This window comes from Hyaena hyaena, unplaced genomic scaffold (assembly GCF_003009895.1).
Source record: "Hyaena hyaena isolate Hyena2069 unplaced genomic scaffold, ASM300989v1 scaffold_45, whole genome shotgun sequence".
NCBI classification, from domain to species: Eukaryota; Metazoa; Chordata; class Mammalia; order Carnivora; family Hyaenidae; genus Hyaena; species Hyaena hyaena.
In genome coordinates, this window is record NW_024080677.1 from 858103 (window position 1) to 879703 (window position 21601).

Below are 21601 nucleotides of genomic sequence, written 5' to 3' on the forward strand. Positions count from 1 at the left end.
GTTGGCTATGACTCCAACTTTCGCCCTGTGCAAATGGATGAATGGAATTGTCTTTAATCAGGATGGGGAAGACCGTGGGAAGGATGTTGGGGAAAACATTGGAATTTCAGTTTGGAGAGTTTACATTTGAGAAGTTAATTACACATGCTGAGGCTAGAATTTAGGAAGACACACTAATGAATATTTGGTTTAACCCAAAGCTAACAGAAGTGCAGCTTTGGCTGATCCTGTGAAAGATAGATTGGGGGCAAGGTGACTAAAGGCAGAGAATGTGTTGGGAGGCCATGGTCATACAGATGACAAGAAAGCCCCGAAACAAGGACAGATGGGAATGAGGAGAAGAAGCAGAGTTGAAAGACATACAGGAGGTGGGCTCAACTAAGCGAGGTGGCAAGATTAGGTATCAAGGCAGAGAGATGAAGACCAGCCCGAGCCATGTTCTCCAGCGTGGAGATTCACAACCCATTATAACAGACACTGTGAAATAAGTTCCATGTTTCACCCAATGGCCCACTTCTCAACTCATACCCAGGACACCAACATTACAGGGTCCCAGAGGAACTGAGGCAGCTATTTCAAGTGCTGATAATGGGGAAAATACAAGACATGTTACTTATTTGCATGTCATTGCATAGCACCCAAGATTAAATTTAAGTCCTTGACCCTCTGCATAAGTAGAAACTGAGTAGGGTTTTCTATCACTGGGCCACTATTCTTCTGTCTTCTTCTGGCAGCGGCTCGCGCTCCTGTTAAAACTTTTCAGCATTCCTTCTGTGCTGTATCTGTTACCCAACGCAATACGTAATGGACTAGACAGGATTATTGGCCCAAATGAAAAAACCAGATTTAATATGGAGGACATTTTTTACTTTCTATAATCACACATATATCTTTGGCCTCACAGCTGTTCATTGTAAACAGTAAGATTCAAACCAGGGACTACGAAATAGGAAATATGAGATACAGAACTGCCCATCCTTCAAGAATAGGAAGCAAGGAAGGAGGAATCTCAGGTTTCAGCTTCTGGTCCTGGTAGCTTTAAATTCCTTGCCTAAAGGATGTAATTTTTGGATTCTGAAGGGGCTGGTTTCTAGGAGACAGCATAGTGGAGAAGGGGTCTGGGTTAGAAATGAGGCTCTGCCACTTCCAAATCCAGAGATTAGGGATGAGCTGTGTCACCACTCTCGGCCTCAGTGCCCTCATCTGAGGCACAGGGATGATCTATTCCTTTTGTTAAATGTCTCTGTCAGGGTTTTATAGAAAGACTATGTTAGCCCCATACAATAAATGGAGACACAGAGCTTTCACATCTATTTTCCGAAACGAGTTTGTGTATAATTGGTCCCATTAATTTCAAAAATACTTAATAGAACTCACCAGTGAAACCATCTGGACCCGGAATTGTCTTTATGGAAATGTTTTTGACAATGATCATGAATTGGATATTTTTAATAGCCATGGGGCTACTTAGATTTTCTCTTTCATCTTGAGTCAACTTTGGTAAGTTACGTTTTTGAAGAATTTGTTTATTTCATCTCAATTACTGACTTTATTAACACGAAGCTTAAAGTTCATAATATTTCTTATTATCCTTTTATTTATTTACTTTTAAAGTTTTATTTATTTATTTTGACAGAGACATAGAGAATTGTCTTAAGTGGGTAGGGGGAGAGCGAGAAGGGGACAGAGGATCCAAAGTGGGCACTGCACAGACAGCAAAGAGCCTGATGCGGGGCTTGGACTCACAAACCGTGAGATCATGACCTGACCCGAAGTCTGACACTTAACTGACTGAGCCAAGCAGGTGCCCTTCCTTTTTATCTTTTTAATATCTCTGTATAAAATATTCCTTCTTCCATTCTTGAAATTGGCCATTAGTGTTTACTCTCTTTTTTCCTTGATTAATCTTAATAAAGATTTATAAATTTTTTTCATCTTTTCAAAGAACCAACTTCTGGCTTTGTCCGTTTTCTCCAATTAGGGTACATGTGTTCTTTCATTGTTTTCTATTTTTACACTTATTTCTTTTTTTTTCTGTATCAGATTCAATATGTTCTTTTTCTAGCTTTATATCATTGATTTTAAATCTTTTTTCCTTTTTAATATAGGTAATTAAGCTATAAATTTCCCTCTAAGCATTGCTTTAGTTGCATACCATAAATTTTGATATATTGCGATTTCACGATCAGTCAGTACAAAATTACCCAGTTTTCCTTGTAATTTCTCCTTTGACTCGTGTGGTATTTAGAAGTGTGTTATTTAATTTCATAATATTTGGGGGAGTGTTTTAGATATCTTGATTGATTTTCAGTTTAGTTCCACTGGTTTGGGGAACTCTGTCTACAAGATTTCAATTGTTGGAATGTATTTAGATTTATTTAATGGCTCAACAAATGTTTGGTCTTGGTCAATATTCTCTTTGCAGCTGAAAAAGCTGTGTATTTTACACTCATTGGGTAAAGAATGTTCTATAAATATCAATTATGTGTTCTTTGGATCTATATCTTCACTGTTTGCCTTTTTGTATACTTCTACAATAAGTGATTGTATACATATCATTGTATTCATACAATAATCACTGAGAAACAGGTTCAGAGCAATCTTTTTAAAGCATAAATCAGAACATATCCCTCCCAATGTAAAGTGTCAAAGGCATCTTAGTGTGCTAAAATAAAATACAAACTTCTTAGGATCTCTAAGAGATCACATGATGTGGGCTATACTGTGCTCTCCAGTCCCCTGCCCCCCGCTCCCCCCCCCCCCAGCTATTCTCCAGTCACACTGGCCTTTATTCTCTTCTCTGAACCCATTAAATTTATTCCTACCTCAGGATTTTTGCATTTGCTATTTACCTTTGCCTGAGATTATATTTTCACCCAGATAATCACATGTCTGGCTCTTACATACTTTCTCTCTTTCTTTCTTTCTTTCTTTCTTTCTTTCTTTCTTTCTTTCTCTTTTTTTGTGGTTGCTATTTTTGTAGAAATTTTCACTATTAGAATTAACTTTTCACTATTAGAATTCACTCTGTTTCTTATTCTTTTTTGTGGTTTACATGCTGGTTTTGCTGAACACACAGTATCGCCAGAGCTGAGAATAGAGCCCACGTGTAATGGATACATTGAATAAATACTTGTTGGAGGAATGGGTGGTAGATGGAAAGATGAATAGTTGGACTATCAGCCTTTACATCATTCAACATTTTCTATCTTGTTTCATAGTCACACTCCAGGCGTCATGGCTGGAGTGTGAATGTTTACAAACAGAAACTCGTTCTACTTTACCTCTGTGTCTCTGACACAGCATAGCAATCACTCACTATGAAAATGTTGGACAAAAGCAGGAATGGCCTATGCACTTCCCAAATACGCTGTGCACACCTCCATCAGCACTTTACTGCATCAGTCTTCTGAATCAGCTAAACCAGAGTCTGCTACAGGGCCTTGTACATAAACTATGCTCAATATATGCTAACAGGAAGACAGAAGAGAAGAAGAAAGGGACTTGTCACAGCTCTGGTGAACACACTGGTGGCAAGTTCCAAATCTGGGGCCCCAAAGCCAAAATGTTAGAATGTGTCTCCTTGCCCTTTGCTATCCAAGGAAGTCAGAAGAACCTCAGGTCCTCAGTGGATGGCCCATTTCACCTCCAGACATAAGCACAAGAAGTGGGGGCATGTGGAAATCAGTTTAGAAAGTCATGGTTCTTTCCCAATAGTCCTGTGATATAGAACATGTATCATAGCAGTAGCCCAGAAAGCTGGTGACCAAAACACTTTCATGCACATCTGATTGGTCACGAAGTCTTAATTGTTTCATAGGTGTTGGGTGGGAATGAGTACTCACTGACTAGTGAAGGAGAAGTGAGGAATGTGCCACACAGACCATGGGATCATTCCCTGCACTACCCCCACCCCCCACCAACTGTTGAACATCCAGTGTTCTTTTCCTTTAAAGGATTCAAATTAACCTGAGAATTAAATATTTTATCATTTGTTCTGTGTGATACTGAGTTCTTTCGAACTCCAGAACGTTCTCTTCGCAGGACTGACCACAAGCTCCTTGCCTGTAATGGCTTATTCATTCACCTCTCGCCAGGTCCAGCCACATGCTTGGCCCCAGTTTGCACTCAGCAAGGGGGCCTTGAGCTGAAAAGATGCAGAATTGGAAGCTGCATTGTTTTCCTCTGAGGTGCAGAAATACTGAGGTGGTCTCTCAATCTTTGTGGCACCGCGGTACTTCCAATCCGCACGCACCTGCTCTGGCTCTTGTGGTAGGGGCTGCCATGTTGCTCCTGAACTTCACATCATTCGCTTTGTCTAGATTGGGAGGGAGAGCAGGGATTAGGTGGGGCTTTGACATATGGTATTTCTGTTTCCATACAGTAACCAGCCAAGCCATTACAGAATAGTAGGTATTTTAAAGAGTGGAAAATCTACTGCAATTTGGCTTCTTTAGACAGAGATATATAATTTTGGGAAGGTGTGAACATTAGAACTAACCTATTTTGGACTAAAAACCTGTACTATATTCCAATAATAAAAATCTGTAAATGCTATAGGTAGAAATGAAGGCTAGCCAGTGCCCAAAAGCCAGGGTGCAAATTGATTCTGATTGCAGAGCTAAATCAAGATTCAAAGACAGGTAATTTACCTGTCAGATCCTAATGCAATACTGCTGCAGGATTCATCAGACTGAAATCTCTGATGTTAGCACTATAAAAGGGAGGCTTAGAATAAACGTGTTTAAGAAAATGGAGATATGTCCTATCATATATGACTTCCTAAAGGACATATTTTAGGCATTCATGCAAATCCATGATGTATATTACAACATTTGGATCTACTAGCCTCTTTTGAAATGTAAGACAAAGAATTGTCTTAAAAAGTCAAAGCTGGAAGGGACCTTCATGACCAGATTGTCCAAAGCTGTCTATGAAATTAGCAGTCTGGCTGATAGCAGAGGGGGTTTCTGAACACTAGTTCCTGGGTCGGAGCCAGGCTCCTGCAGTGCGAGGCATCACCTTGCAAGCTTATTAAACAGGCACATGGCCAGGCCCCATCCCTGGAGGTCCTGAGTCAGCCAACCAGGTCTGGGAACCATTGTATTCAAGATACCCTCCCAGCCATGACGTTTGAGGAGCCGATAAAAAGGTGACACTGGGCTTGGCCCTACCCTTCATGACCAGGGTGGCCAGAGTGAGGATAGAAATGACATTGGGCCCATCTGTGCTGGGACAGGCCTCTGTGTTATAAAAGACACTGGGTCCCCAATAATTGTTCAAACCCCTCAATTTATAGGTGACACTTTTCTAGGTGCCAAGTGTAGTCCCATGGCTCCAGGTGCTTTGGTCTGGTTTCATTCACTCCTATCAAAAATCATTTCTGATTTGGCAGTAAGTGCTGGTTCCTTCTGAGTCCAGCGAGAGTGACAGGCAAGTACATGGAGGGTCACAACCCAATGATTCCAGAGAAAGAGCAGGATATTAGGAGAGCATATGGGAGGCTCACCTTACCTAGATTTGGGGGAGTCAGTTTAGGCTGACAGATGAGTGGAAATTAGTCAAAATGAGAGAAGACTTGTTTTAATCCATCCTCTGGGGATGGACACATTTCCACGTCCTGCTAAAAAAAAAAAAAAATGGAGATAAAAGGATTCTAGGGAAACAACCAGGCAACCAAGAGTATCTGTCACAGAAGCCATAAAATTGTTCAGTACACACTATTAACTCTTAGTTTTGATAACTGTACTGTGGATTTGCAAGATGCTAACATGAGGAAAGCAGGGTGAAGGGTATACAAGAAGAAACTCTCTGTATTATCCTTGCAACTCTTGTGTAACTTAAAATTAGTTGAAAATAAAAACAACCAGTTGGTATAGAGAAGACAGAAGACAGCTCCAAAGCAGTGACTGTGGGGATGGCCACTGTAGGCACAGTTGAGAGATATAGGAGGTACAGTGAGGAGAATTTAACCAAATTTGACCAAATGTAGGAGATGAGGAAGAAGGGGGCTTTGGCCAACCAGGGAACATGGGATGGAGAACAGAGGCAACGGAGTCAGGGCGGAAAGATAAGACATCAAATATGCACATGGTAACTTGGAGGTATTTGTGGGAAGTCTCAGGTAGAGATGGGCACAGGAGCACTTTGATATCTAGGTCTGGGGCTCAGAAAAGGGGTCAACACTAACTATAGAGATTTGGGAGTGAATAAGAAAAAAATGAGCACAAGCTGACCAAGAAAGTAATTGAAATAAATGACGTAGATGAATTTTTCCTGCTGTGTGATAAATAAGAAATGGATGGAGGGCAGGATGTTAATTAACGAAGGAATAAGGGAAAGAGTGAACTGAAAAGAACATCCAAAGAGGAAGAAGGACCACTAGCCAAGTATGATGTAGACGACAAGGGAGAAGAATTTTTGAGAACAAATTCAACCTTCAGAAAGGTCAAGCAAGGTAAGAACAGCAGTGACTGGGTTGTTGACAGCCTTGGTGAGTTCAATCTTTGTCTCTCCACTAAATGTTTCGGACAGTGTGAAAACAACATGGGAAAATCAGTGAATATTTTTAAGGGCCTACTTTAATGAAACAAGTCCTGAGCATCAACCGGCCTAGTATCACGCAGAAAATATGTGTGATCTTAGGGGTTGGGCCCCCAAGATCAAGTTATGGCTCTGACCTTAAGCAAGTTACTTAATGTCTTGAAACTCAGCTTTCCCATCTGTTAAATGAGGATGTTGATACACATCTTTCCCTTTGAGGATCAGAGATAATGCATGTATGCTCCCACTGTGATATCTGGCACACAGTGGGTGCTCAACAAATGGCAGGCATTATTACGGGCCATCTGGTGCTATTCCGGGCTCTAACACATCCTATGCATCCATGTAATGGGTCTCTAACTGCAATGTACTGAAACCACTTGGTCTTTATTACTCTCTCCCAAGCCCAGCCTCTATCAGACCACCGGCCTCTTAGGAGTGTCTTGTTCAATTTCGCTTCCCTATCAGCCAGCACAGAGCAGACATCCTGGATGGGACCTTCATTCTGCAGCATCAGAAGGAAGCCTGAGATGTAGATCCTGTCCCCGATATGTCACGGGAAGATGTCCTCTAATGAGTCAACACTGGAAGATGGTCATATGCTCGCTCACATGCATCTGCAGGGAGCCGAAGACCATTTTTCAAACTTTGCAAGTGACCTAATTCTGGAAATCTCAAGGAAAGGATGGTGAATCAGGAAAACTGATGAGGACACTTGGCACTAACAAGTTGGCTGACTCATCCAAACTCACACAATGTGATTCTATAATTATAGAAAGTAAATCTTTCTGAATAAAAAAAAAGAGAAAGAGAGAGAGAAGAAAAAGAAGGAAAAAAAGACAGGAAAATCAGGAGACAGTCGGATGAGGAGCTATGGGCTGTTATAAAAAGGAATCTGGAAGAGTAGTAGCTTGAACATCTGGATATGGGAATTTTCAAATCATTCGAATCGTTCCATGAGAAACATCTCTGAAGCCAGGGGCATTCTAGGCTACCGGCAAGGGAGAGCTCAGAGTGGCTCATATGCCCACTACATTAATTTCCTAGGACTTCCATAACAAATTGCCACAAGCTGGGTGGCTTAAAACAACAGAAACATATTGTCTCACAGTTCTGGAGGCCAGAAGTCTGACATTAAGGTGTCAGCAGGATTGATTCCTTCTTAGAGGCTCAAAGAAAAAATCTGTTCCACGCCTCCCTCCTAATTTCCAGTAGCTGCTGGCAATCCTCGGCGCTCCATGCATCACTCCAATCTCTACCTCTGTCTTTACACTAGCATATTTCCCTGTGTGTCTCCATGTCCACATTTTCCTCTTCCTATAAGGATACCACCCCCTGACGATCCCATCTTAACCTGATTATATCTGCAAGGACACTATTTCCAAATAAAGTCACATTCCCAAGCACCAGGAGTGACTTCGACATACCTGTTTGGGGGACACCATTCATCCTGTAAAACTTCCAAGCTACTCTGCTGCCCTTCCAGCCTTGCACACTATTCCTAGCCTCTGAGAGCTATTTGCAGTTCTTTGCCCGCTCCCTACTCTCACATCTGTATGCCCACCCACATGCTGGGCTTCGGCCCTGGGGTGCTCTTCTCCATCCCTTCCCTCCCACCTGAGCAACTTCCGTGATCTTTTAAAACTCAAGGGACATTTTTCCTCTCCCACGAACCTTTTCCTTCCTCTGAGCATCTCTCGAAATCAGTCGCCAGATTTTGGGTGTTCCCCTCAGGCCCCTCTGTATATTTCGAGTGTGACATTTAGCAAGGCAGATGGTGACAAATTGTTGGCATGCCTGCTCTTCCCACTAGACAGCAAGCTCTGTGAGGACAGGGGCCATATGTTTTTATCTTTGTATGCACTGTGCGTACTCCACAGTGGGTGCTTAACCACATAAGGTCAGCACTTGGTGGGAAGCTTCACCCGGTGCTCTGTGGCTTTCTATGGGTCCAATTGAACAGGACTGCCCGGCCAAGCTAAATGTGCCATTCCTTCTAGCCCAAACCAGCACTTTCCATGGGGTCAAGCGTAGGCTGCCAGTGAATTTCCAACCTGATTTCCTCTGCTTCCAGTCTCCCTGGGAGGTCTCTATGCTGTACCCAGCAGGCCAAGCCCAGTGAGAGCTGGCAAACTGGGCCTGTCACTCCCCAGGTTGCTCTAAGGGGGACTGCAAAATAGAGGCTGTTGGCCCATGGGTCCCAGGGCCACAATGCAGCAATTCAGTGGCTGTTGTGGGTTGCCCCTGTGTCGGGTGGGGGGGCAGTTTGTGGTCCAAGGCCAACAAAGTCCCATAAAAATGCCAGGCCTGTGCAAAGGCCAGAGCTCTTTGGGTGTTTTTCTCTTCTTGCTAGCGGTTTTCTTCTTAGTCATCTGTCTCCTGAAAATAGGCCTTCCATTTTCTCCTCTAGGGCTCCTGCTCTCTAATGCTCTTACTGACAAGCATAGCAAAGCAGAGGTCAAAAGAGAAGCTGCACAGATACTAAAGGAATTTCAGAGCTCAAAAGTTCTCTAGAAAGAGCATGTGTCTACTCCAATTTTTTCCATAGATGGGGAGACTGAGGCTTGAAATGAGAGAGAGACTTGCAAAGCATCATGCAAAAAACTGTCAAGAGGGAAAAGGATAGAACCGGATTCTCTGCTCCCAGGCCAAGGCTCTTTCCCCTCAACTACACTGTGTCCACCTGTATCCTCCAGGAATGAAGATAGTTAAGGTTTGATTGTCATTCGGTGGCAAACAAGCTATGAAAAGAGTTCCCTTGAACCCCTTTTCTGTCTCTGTCCACTTTAAAGGGCACTAACTATTCAAAGAGGCATTGTCCCCTCCTAAGGGACTTCTGCCCAGGACCAAGACGGAGTGGAGACACTGTTTACCATCCAGGGCGGTGGCATCAACACATCATGGTTACTGGACACCACATCTCATGGAGAATTCTAGAGGTAAAAATGGATTTGGATGTTGACTACACATTCAAAATGAGCCAATTTAAACCTCTCATTAAAACAAAATAAAGAGGGGAAGGAAGGAAAGGGTACTTCGATTCCTTTGAAACACAAGTCAACAAGAACCAAATTAAACACCAGCTCTCTCAATCTGTGGGTGTTGATTCTGTCACCACCTTTCTTCAGCCATTCTCTCCCCACCGTTCCCCAGCGCAAGCCCCAGTGCCGTGATAAACAGAAGTTCACATTCCTGGGTCCGGCTGCGAGGGCCCCACCCCGGTCGGCCAGCCACCTGCGCTTATCTGCTTCTCCTTCCACTCTCACATCTTGCCTTATTGACATGAATTCCTTTGTTGCACATGCACCTGCCCAGCCCCTCTTTCCTTTGCTTAGAATTCCCTCTCCTCTCTTCCTACCCCTCCTCAATCCCTATTGCTTCCGTGTCTACCTGTCTGAGTTCTAAATCCATTCTCAAGGCCATGAAACAGCACTGAATCTCTGCAGTCTAATATTTCCTCCAATGGGTGTCCGAGGCATGTGATTTATCTCCTCTAAGGAACATGAGGATTCTAGCTTCAGGATGGCCTCCCCATCCATTCCTGTGCCCATCTAGTCACTGCTTAATAACCATTTACGGAAAACCTTCTTCGTGCTAGCCACAGTGCCTGCCCCAAGGAGCTCACACCCTAATGTGGAAGATAGAAGAAGACAGAATTATAACAGCCACAAGGTTTAAAATTTCTTCTGAAGGCAGTGGGAAATCCCTGAAGGCTTTGAAAGAGGTAAAGTGAAGATAGGAGCAGATCCACGTGGTAAGGACTGTTCTTGGAGCAATGTGGAAGACAGATTTGGCGAGGGTGGGAGTGGGGGTGTGAGGGTAAGGATGGTGCCAAAGTGAAGGTTAAAAGGCTAATTAAGAGGTTATTGGCATGAATTCTAGCAAATATTAAAGCATGCCCCAAGAGAGTAACAGAAGGAATACAGAGGAGGAGAACTGTGGGCTAGAGCTGACAGGAAGTTGTGGTTGTAGTCAAGGCCAATGTACATCTAAGACCCCAGAGTTTCTAGCTGCGGCTCTTGTGTGGAGGGTGATGTCAGCCACTGGTACAGGAACTATGGGGTAGGGATAGGTCTGAGGGAAGGACTGAGATGCTCACGGTTACACACATTGTGATTAAGAAGACTTGGGGCAAGAAGATGGAGATGTAGACAACGACATATATGGATGTAGAGCTGAGGTCCCCAGCAAGCTATAGAGACTTATGGACACATTTTCCTTATTGGCTTTTGAAATCAGAAATGGGGAACTGAGTACTACTCCTGTTTTCTTTCTTTCTTTCTTGAGTACAATGGATTTTCATTTGCTCTGTGAGTCAATGAAGGATTCAAATCCCCAAATAGATGACATAAGTGCAGAAAACGCAGCCACATTTAAGGGGCAGAGTAATGAGCAGGAGTATAATTGTTCTGAGATTGCCACTCACAATAGCTCTCTTCACCTGTCCCGGAGAGGCTGATGCCTAGGACACAGGGCCACATGATGTCATGTGTTCCCATCAACCAGCCCCACGAGTCTGTGGAAGAAGCAGTGGTATCATACTTGGGAGTCTGTGGTCATATTTCTGGCCATGCCTTTGGACAATCTCTTTACCAGATGTGACTTTTCTCTTTAGTGAAGTGGGGAAGATTGGGTTGCAGCTCTGGAAAGCCGTGTCCAAGTTGAAGATGCTTCATCTCAGAGATACTGTGAGAAAATACTGATGTGCAGATTATAAATAATTGGGACACCTGGGTGGCTCGGTCAGGTAAGCATCTAGCTCTTGCTTTCAATTCAAGTCATTATCTCACCTTTCATAAGATGAAGCCCCAGGTCGGGCTCTACGTTGACAGCACGGGACTTTCATGGGATTCTCTCTTTGCCTCTCTACCTGCCCCCCCCCCAAAATAAATAAACAAATATTTTTAAAAATATGAAGAATCGTAATGGCGCCTGACACACCTCCAGGCTCACTAAATGATGAAAGGACGGAACAATGACCATCAAATGCCCCTTACTTAAAACAGCCAAGTCTTGGCAGAACTGCCCACGGCAGTCTGCTTCTCCCAGGAGAACAGTGGGTAGCATGTTCTCTCCCCGACAAACAGGAGGTTAAGGGACATCTTCACGTTGGAGATGTCTATGCCTCCAATGGTGACAGAAGAATCCTCTCCACAGTTCCTGTGATGATTCGCTTTGTGCAGACAATGCAGAGCTTTTGAAATCGTTGATGCTGGAGGAAGGGGATGGGGACATGGAAAGACTGAACCTTGGGTCAGGGTGGCGTTTTGGTGAAAACACTGAATTGATCTCTGGATTCTGCCACGAGTGCATATGTGGTGGTGGAAAGACCGTGGGTCCCAACACCGGTCATGATCTGGTTTTGCAGCCTGGCTCTGCTACCTACTTGCAGCAGGACCTGCGATGGCTCCTTAAGCCCTCTTTGCTTTTGTCTCCTCACCCATGAAGAGAGAATAGTGACACAAACGCTGGGGAGGGCTTATAAGAATGAAACTGAGAGAATGTAGGACCTGGCACAGAGGATGAGGCCAGTGAAGTTTAGACACCTCTAGAGTTTTGGGAACATTATTCTTCAATCACCTTCCACTTTTTCAAACCAAGTCCAGGCTACCAGTGGGTGGGCAGGGGGCATCGGCAGCTTGGGGTCCTGTGGCTGTGGTAAGGGAGGGGGAATCCCCTTCCTCTGCCCACACAAAGAAGTAGGCTCACTTCCTGCAGTCTTGGGAAGTCCTTTCATATGCCTAGGCTAGTGGATTAGGCAAATGCAGGCCACATTTTGCAAACTAGCATATGTGTCTGGGCTTGTTGAATGAAACTTTCATAGGAGTGTTTGGCTGGTGAGACTCCAGTGCTCTGATGAGCATACTTTTCAATCACAGATCGATCTGTGGACACGAATTAATCCGCATTGCCTGCTCCTTCTTCACCTCCTGGGGCTGGGGCACTACTTCGGATGACTTGGGGGTTGAATGAAATCCCAGATTTTGTTTTCTGATGTGGAACACAGCAGAGAGGCATCTGTTTTTAAATCAAGCCCCATCCCCCGCCCCCTGCATTACCCCAGACTTCTTCCACTGCCACCAGCCACTGTGGCAGGAGGGTCAGAATGCATACTTGGGGGGTGGAGGCGTGAGGGCAGGAGGGGGCTTTGTGTTATCCAGAGCATGAAAGGACAAGCTGCATCCGGGTTATTCAGGTCAACATTCACCAACTTATCACCTACTTTGGGTGCTAGACACAGGCAGGGCAGAGGCAGAGACAATGGGGGTGTTGTGGGGCTTTGCTTCCAGACACAGAGGCTACTGAAGAAGAGGGGCTCTATGTAGCTGCATTGCAGAGCAAAACACAAGCACCCAAAAGAAATTCAGAAAGTCCTGCTGTTCTGCCAATACCATCCTGCATTCCAGGCCATTGGCCCTCACTCTTCCAGCCTCAGGCTTTTAAAGACATTCTAGCTACTTTCCTGAAACATTCCATATGCAATGCACCTTAGTCTGGAAAGGAAAACAAAGTAAGAGAGATGCCTGGGAGATAAGCAGAACATATTCATGACTTCTTTTATCCTCTGAGAGGCAATCTATAAGGCCTCTGCACACCTGAACCCTGTCTACTGCTTCTTTGATTTGACCTTGGCTTTTGTAGTGATCTGACACGGAGGATACCTCAGTGGGAGGCTGACAAATGAAGAATGAATGAATGAAGAATGAATGAATGAATGAGTGAGTGAGTGAATGAGGGAATGAATGAGTGAATGAGTGAATGAATGAATGAATGAATAAGTGAATGAATGAATGGATGGATGGGTAGTACAAAGATGAGGAGAGTGAGTTCCATACTGGGGAAGACGTCCAGTATCCTACATGGGTGAGAATGGAACTCAGATTCTTGACCTTGCATTGGCAAAAATTACCAACAGCACAAACGTATCTGCCTTTTAGGCCTCATCAGAGAGTCCAGCTGAGAATTTAATCTGAAGACCAGAACGCCCACCTAAACCGCTGATCACAGCTTTCAAGACCACAGGCTGCCTCCCACCTGTCCCTTTCTTCTTCTTCTTCCTCTTCTTTCTTTCCATCATAAATGTATTCTTTAATTCCCAACACCTATTTCCCCCGTCTCTCCAACCACCTCCCCTCTGGTAACCATCAGTCTGTTCTCTGTAGTTAAGTCTGTTTCTTTTTAGTTTATTTCTCTCTTCCTCTCTTTTTTTTTTCTTTGCTCATTTGTTTTCTTTCTTAAATTCTACATATGAGTGAAATCATACGGTATTTGTCTTTCTCTGATTGACTTATTTCACTTAGCATAATACATTCTAACTCCATCCATGTCATTGCAAAAGGCAAGATTTCATTCTTTTCTATGGCTGAATAATATTCCATTATATATATAATACCACATCTTCTTTATCCATTCGTCAGTCGCTGGACACTCAAGCTGCTCCCATATCTTGGCTATTAAAAATAATGCTGCTATAAATATGGGGGTACATGTATCCCTTTGAATTTGTATTTTTGTATTTTGGGGGCAAATACCCAGTGGTGTCATTACTGGATCAAAAAGTAGTTCTATTTTTAATTTTCTGAGGAACCTCCATACTATTTTTCACGCTGACTGCACCAGTCCGCATTCCCACCAACAGTGCAAGATGGTTCCTTTTCCTCCACATCCTCTCCAACACATGTTGTTTCTTGCGTTCCTGATTTTCGCCCTTCTGACAGGTGTGAACTCCCTTTCCTGCTTCTTGCTCTGAGCTCTCTTCACTCACCTGCTCTGCTGACCTGCTGCTCACACACATGCCACCTGATCATATCACCCTCTTCCTAGCCTCCCGCGTTTCCCTACCTCCTTGACTTGGCTCATGGAGCTCTGCCAGTTCTGTTAGCCATCTACAGAGTCCTACAGCCAAGCTCTCCCCAGTCCCTCCACTTGAGATTAATCTCCCTGTACTGTGTTATGGAGGGTGGTGAGGGCACCTCTGCAAAGGAGAACCTTTGATGTGGAGCAGGGTCAATGAGCCCATGCTGAGACAGCGACAGCGCGGTCAGTAGAGCTGTCAGCGCACTGGGGGGCAGGCATCTGAGCAGAGCAGCTGACTTGCTGGAGGGGCCTGGGGCCTGGGTGCTTTGATTCCTGGGCAAACTCTTGAAATGGAGACAAGGTGGTATTAATTCAGGAGCCTGCTCTCTCTGGAGGGAAGCTGCAGGCCAGGTCTGTGTGAGAGACCTGAGTGTGATCATGTCTGACTGTGGCCTTCCTACATGCTTGTCCCCCACCTTGTTCCTCATACTGATGGTGCTGGGGTTGATTTTCTTCCACAACAGCCAGTGAAGGCTGCGCGGGGCTTGCACAGTACACGGGGTCGAGTGAGAGATGTTGCCCAGACAAGTCTTCTCTTCTTTCCCCCAGTAACATCTTTGTCTGTGAGTGGACCTGTGCCCAAATCTTGACACCGCTGGCCTAGATGTCCAAGTATGGCTGCAACTATTCCTTGGCTGTGCCTGCTCCTAAGGATGTACACACTGGTGGTATATCCCTTGGTGACCCCGGGGCCAAGGGGTGCACATACTTGTGACATGACCCACATTTGAGATAACAGACCTGGGGAAAGACCTGTACAGGCCCTGGAAGTGGCTAGTGGTGTTTTGGCAGGGAATGATGGTCTAGAATAGTCTTCTGGTGGCCATGGCCCTTGACCTCTTGGACTTTGCCCCAAGGAGATGGATGTGACCCTGTAAAGCGTAGGACCCTTTGAATAGGCCTAAGGGTGGAATTACCAGACTGTAGGAGCCTACGGCGCTAAGTTCTACAACTGGGCTGGTGAGGTCAGTGAGCCAGAAAACATAGACCTTCATCTAATGCTGAATGTGACATTCAGGTGGTACATGTCTGCCCTTCTGTGTGGCTCTTTAATAACAAGTGCCTGGACTTGTCATTTTATATTGTTGGTAGCAACCAGCACTGTCTTTCAAGGCATAAGTGTTCCAGGGGCACCTTTAAATTTTGCCTCTGTAAGTGCTGTGAAAACAGGGCTAGACTTGGAATCGGGACACTCGGATTCTCTCCCAGCTCTGCCACGACTCACTCTGGGGGCTAGACTTCGCAGGTCCCTCCTGGCGGGCCTTCCTTCCATTTCCCCATCTGCGAAATAAGGAGGTCGGCCTGCACCATCCCCAACCCCCCGTTCGGACTAGAAGGTCTGCGGCTTATGACTTCTGAGAGATCTGTTCTGCCTTATCTGACCATCCTTCTCAACCCTGGGTTCTCATTAAAAACAAAAAAAAAGGTTGAAGCTTAAAAAAAAAAAAAAAACCACTGCCCAAGCCCTTAGAGGTTCTGACTCAGTCATTCTGGGGTGGGGCCCCGAGCAAAGCTCCCCAGAAGACCGGGATGTACAGCAGAGGCTGTGAACCGCTGTTGGGGCTGGATGGAAGTCTCCCCCGCCCACCACCCCCACGCAGACGGGGAAGAATGTAGCGGGACAAATGCCTGACACAAAAGCAGAGCAGCTGTGAGCGAGGCTAGACGCCCCAACCCCGGGCTGGGGGCTTTCCTGGTCATCCCCCAGGAAGATGTGGAAAAATAGAGCCGATGTCCCGGCCTCGCACTCCTTACCTCCCATCCGTCTTCCCATCCTCCAGCTGAGAACCTAGGGGGAGGAGGCGCTGCAGCAGGCAGCTGCCTAATCTAGGGAGATTTTCTCATGGGTGGGGGGAGGCTGCCTCTTGGCTCCAGCCTTCTCCTCCGTCACAGCTGGAGCTGGCGCTGGAGCAGCCAGAGTGAGAGCCAGGGCTGCGGTCCCAGCTGCTGGCAGTTCCCATGCTGCGTCCCTGACAGCTGCAAACCTCCTGACGTGTTGCATGTGTGTGTGCGTGTATGTGTGTGTGTGCGTCCATGTGTGTGTGTGCGTCCAAGTGCGAGCGTGTACTCCCTAGCAGAAAAAAAAAAACAAGATGAAGAGTTGGAATGTAGAGCCCAGGAGATTACTATTCTCGCTAAACTTCGAGGCACCCCTTAAGCCTTTTCGGACCCCCACCCACCTCCAGACTGTGTCACGTCCCCTCCTACCGCTCCCCTAAGCGCCGGGTGCTTCCCCTCATTGAGATGCCGGGCCAGAAGCAGCTTCGGTAATTACAATAGCTCCCATTTATTAAGAGCGGCACTGCCCTAAGTGTTGGAGGTCAGTGATTCTATTTAACCCGAAGAACAACCCTACGAAGAAGCAAGCACTGTTATTCCTATTGCACAGATGAGCAAACCAAGGAACAAAGAAGTTAATATTGACTCCAAGATCGCACAGCTGCCAAGAGTTAAGGTCAAGAAGGCTGATGCCAAAACTCGAGCTCTTTGCCACGTGGCTCTTCTGCTTCCGGTCAGCAACTGATGATGGGTGAAAGTCTGTATGAATAAACGAGCCTCTTTCAGCTCTGACGCTCTAACAATGGTATTGCCTACCGTGACGTACACTTTATACTTTGATCTTTTGTTTAGTTTGAGGTCCTTCTTAGACTGAGCCACAGACTCAAAATCACCTGTTTTTGTCTCTATAGGGCTCTGCTTCCACTAGGACCCCCGGAGAAGCACCTTGACAGGAGAATCATCCAGGGCAGCATTGCTGGCGCGGAGCTCAAGGGACCAAAACACTGTTGGGAACCACCCAGAGAAAGAACCTTCAATGATGGTGCAGAAGGTATGCACCTGCACCCTCTCACTTGCCAAGACCTGCCCACTGGAAGCCTGTGTGCACTGACTGGGTCGTTTTCCCAACAGTGGGGTTAGGTTGTCTTGACGCCCACATGCTGTCATTCTCAGTGATGATTCATGGTATGCATTTCCAAGATGGCAGCCAGGGCCTGAATGCAGCGAGGGACCGGGTGCCTGCAAAGTCTTTTATTTTGGGTGTGTTTTTTTGCTGAGTTTACTTATCTAGGACATGCATGACTGTGGGGAGGGGGCCATCTGCCAAGAGAGGAGTGACGATGAGAATAGCCAAGATCTTCACCTCATCAGCCCATGTTCCAAAGTAAGGAGTTATTGGTCAGATGGCAAAAGGGAAACCATTCACGACATTGTTGCAATCCCATTTTATGCTTTTTAGGAAGGGAAGTCCCTTCTCTTCTTTCTTTAATCAGGTTTTATTCCCACTTGGCTCATTACGGGTTGTGTGGACAAGTCTTTCCATTTTCTCTTACTAGGTTTCACATTTTCATTTATTGACACACACGCAACATTAAAGTCCGTTACCAGAGAGAGTTGAATCCTGCTTTAGGGAAATGTTTCTTATGATGTAAGGCAGTGCTTCTCAAACTTAAATGCACACAGACAACCCTGGTTGTCTTGTTAAAAATGTGGATTCTGGCTCCTAAGTTCTGGGTTAGGGTCTGGGATTTGCCATTTTTATCAAACTTCCAGATGATGTTAACACTGCTGGTTCCCAGCCCACACTTATATATATTTAATACGTATAAAGCACTTTTTCCCCAGCTTGGCTGACATAAAATTGACATATACCATTGTAAGTTGAAGGTGTACAATGTGATGATTTGATATGTACACATCCAAAACGATTGCCACAGGTTAGTTAGGACATCCATCACTACACATAATTACCTTTTTGTCTTATTATTTTGTGTGTGCGGTGAGAACTTTTAAGGTCTATCCAACTGGCAACTTTCAAGTGCACGATGCAATGTTGTTAAGTGTAGTCACCATGCTGTACCTTAGATTCTTGGAACTTTTTTGTCTTATGATGGAAGTTTGTGCCCTTTGACCACCATCTTCCATCCGCCATCCACTCCACCCCTGGCAACGATCAATCTACTGTCTGTACCTATAAGTTGGTTTTCTTAAGATTCCACATGGAAGATAAACACGACAGTATTCGTATTTCTCTGTCTGACTTATTTCTCATAGCATAATGCCCTCAAGTCTTACTCATGTAGAAAATGTCAGGAATTCCATCTTTTCTTAGTGACTGAATAATTTTCTGGATAATTTTTTTTATCCATTCACCTGTTGAGGGACAGTCAAGTGGGTTTCCCTGTTTGGCTATCGTAAATGATGCCGCAGTGAACACGGGCGTGCAGATACAGCCCCTTGAGATAGTGATTTCATTCCTTTTGGATATATACTCAGAAACGGGGTCACTGGATCGTACCTAGACCACACTTGAGATGCAAGGTTGCGCATGTAGGAATCCCCACGGGGATCTTGTTTAAATGTAGATTCCAATTCAGCAGGTCTAAGGTGAAGCCTGAGATTCTGCATTTCTGACAAGCTCTCAGGTCTCATGATCCGGATCTGAGTAGTAACCATGCAAAGTCCCAGAAACAGAAGGAAGGTAAGTGTGACAGTGAGGAAGAGGAGGCTGGCAGGAGAGGAGGCCAGAGAAGGAGACAAGTGGCCACGTTACGCAGAGCTGTGGTAGCTGTGGTATAAGGCTGTCGTTTCATCTACTTGCCAGGAGAAGTGGTTGGAGACTCTGGAGCATAACATAAGCTGATTTTCACTGTGAAAGAAGAATAGAGGGGGGTTGGGGGGGAGAGGAGGGTAAAAGTGGGAGGGAGAAGGAAGTGGCTGTTGCAGTATTTAGGTGAGAGTCGGGTGGCTGGATTTAGGAGTTGTGTCAGAGGTGGAGACCTGTATGTACAGAACTCGACTGTTTACACTCTGGGAGCCTCTTGAGACTGGGGACTGTGTCTTTACCATTCTCCGTCCTTCCTTTTTCCATTCAGACTTCACGAAAGGTAATACCCCTGCTGTTCTATCGAAACTGACCTCCCAGAGGCCACTGGTGACCTTTGTTGGGTAAAATAATTCCATTTTCAAACTCTCTTCCCCCTCCTATTGTACTGGAGAACATTGTACTGGAGGTCCTAACCAGTTCAATAAGGTATGAAAAGAAGGGGGAAAAAAGGCATACATATTGGAAAGAAAGAAGTAGAACTGCCTTTTTGTGAACAAGGTAAACATGTGTGTTGAAAGTCCTAAGGAGTCTTCAAAAAAGCTATTAGAACCAATAAACGAATTTAATAGAGTCACAGGATACAAGATCAATACACAGAAATCAACTGTATTTCTATGTGCTAGCAAAATAAATAGATAGAGGAATAGAGAGATAGAGAGATAGATAAACAAACCCCAAAAATAAAGCCCCGGAAATGCCATTCATAGTGCTGTAAAAGTACTCAGGAATAAATGTATTAAAGCTATTTAAGGCTTGTACACTGAAAATATGAAACAGTGCTGGGAAATTAAAGACCAGACTGAGCAGAGAAATATGCCATGTTCATGGTTGGGACATCTCGGTATTGCTAATTAGAAAAAACGATTTTCCCTAAATTAATCTGTAGATTCAGTGAAATCCCTGTAAATGTCCCAGAAGGCTCTTTGGTTGAAACTGATAAACTGATCCTAAAATTTGTTTGGAATACAAAAGACCTGGTTTAAACATAACATTAAAAAGAGTTTTTAACAGTGGCAAAGTACACATAACAAAATTTACCATCCTGACAATTTTTAAGTGTGCAGTTCAGTAGTGTTAAGTATATTCATACTGTTATGTAACCAATCTCTTTAACTCTTTTCATTTTGCAAGACTAAAACCCTATACCTATCAAACAACAACTCCCTATTCTACCTTTTCCCTACTGGCAAACACCACTCGACTTTCTGTCTGTATGAATTTAACCCCCCTAAGGGAACTCATGTGAGTGGAATCATACAGCATTTGTCTTTTTGTGGCTGGCTAATTTCACTTAATGCAATGTCCTCAAGTTTGTAGCATGTATTAGAATGTCTGTCCTTTTTTAAGGCTGAATAATATTCTATTATATGTATATACCACATTTTCTTGACCAATTCATCCATCAATAGACATTTAGCTTATAAACCTTTCAGCCATTGTAAGTAACGGCGGTGTGAACGTGGGTGTGCAAATGCCTCTTTGAGATCCTACCTTCAGCTCTTTTGAGTATATACCCAGAAGCATAACTGTTGGATCACATCTATTTTTAATTCTGAGGAAAGGCCACTCTGATTCCCATAGCACCTACACCATTTTACATTCCCACAAGTGTACAAGAGTTTCAAATTCTCTCCATCCTTTCCAACACATTATTTTCTGTTTTGTTTTGATAGTCACCATCTTAATGAGTGTGAGGTGACACATCATTGTGGTTTTAATCTAGACTTCTCTGATGTTGAGCATCTTCTCACGTGTTTATCGGTCATTGTATATCTTCTTTGGAGAAGTGTCTAGTCTTTTGCCACAGCCCAAGTTTTTACAAGAACAAGGAAAACTTCTACTACATAACTTTAGAACCTACTACAAAGCTACAGTAATTAACACAGAGCGGTATTAGATAACAATTGACAAGAGGCACGTGGAACAGGCTTGAGAGTCCAGAAATACGCCCTCACTTATAAGAGCAATTGATTTTGATAAAGGAACCAGGATACTCCAGTGGGGAAAAAATCAGTGTCTATAAATGGTCTTAAAGTAAGTGGATAGTCAGTTACCAAAAAAAGATATTAACCTTGTTTTTTCCTCATACCACACACAAAATTTAATTCAAAATGGATCACAGACCTGAATGTGAACGCTAACACCATAAAACTTCTAGAAGAAAATCTTGGTGACCCTGGGTTAAGCAAAAACTTCTTATATGATACACAAGAAGTATAAATCACGAAAGAAATTCCTGATTCATTGGACTTCATCAAAATTTTAATGTGTTTGGCAAAAGGAATATAAAGGTAGACCACAGACTGGGAGAAAAAAATCAGCAACCTCTCTGATGTATTCAGAATGTATAAAGAACTCTGATTATCCAAGTGTAAGAAGATAAACAACCCATGGAAAAAAAAAACTGGCAAAATAGTTGAACACTATTTCAGCAAGGAAATTGTGTGAAGGTCCAACGAGTCTATGAAAAATGTTCCACATCACTGGTCCTCAAATGCAAAGCAAGAGCACAATGAGATACCATCCTATGCCCACCCAGAATAGTTTAAAAAGCCTAACCATATCAAATGTTGAGGATGCAGAGAAAATGGAATC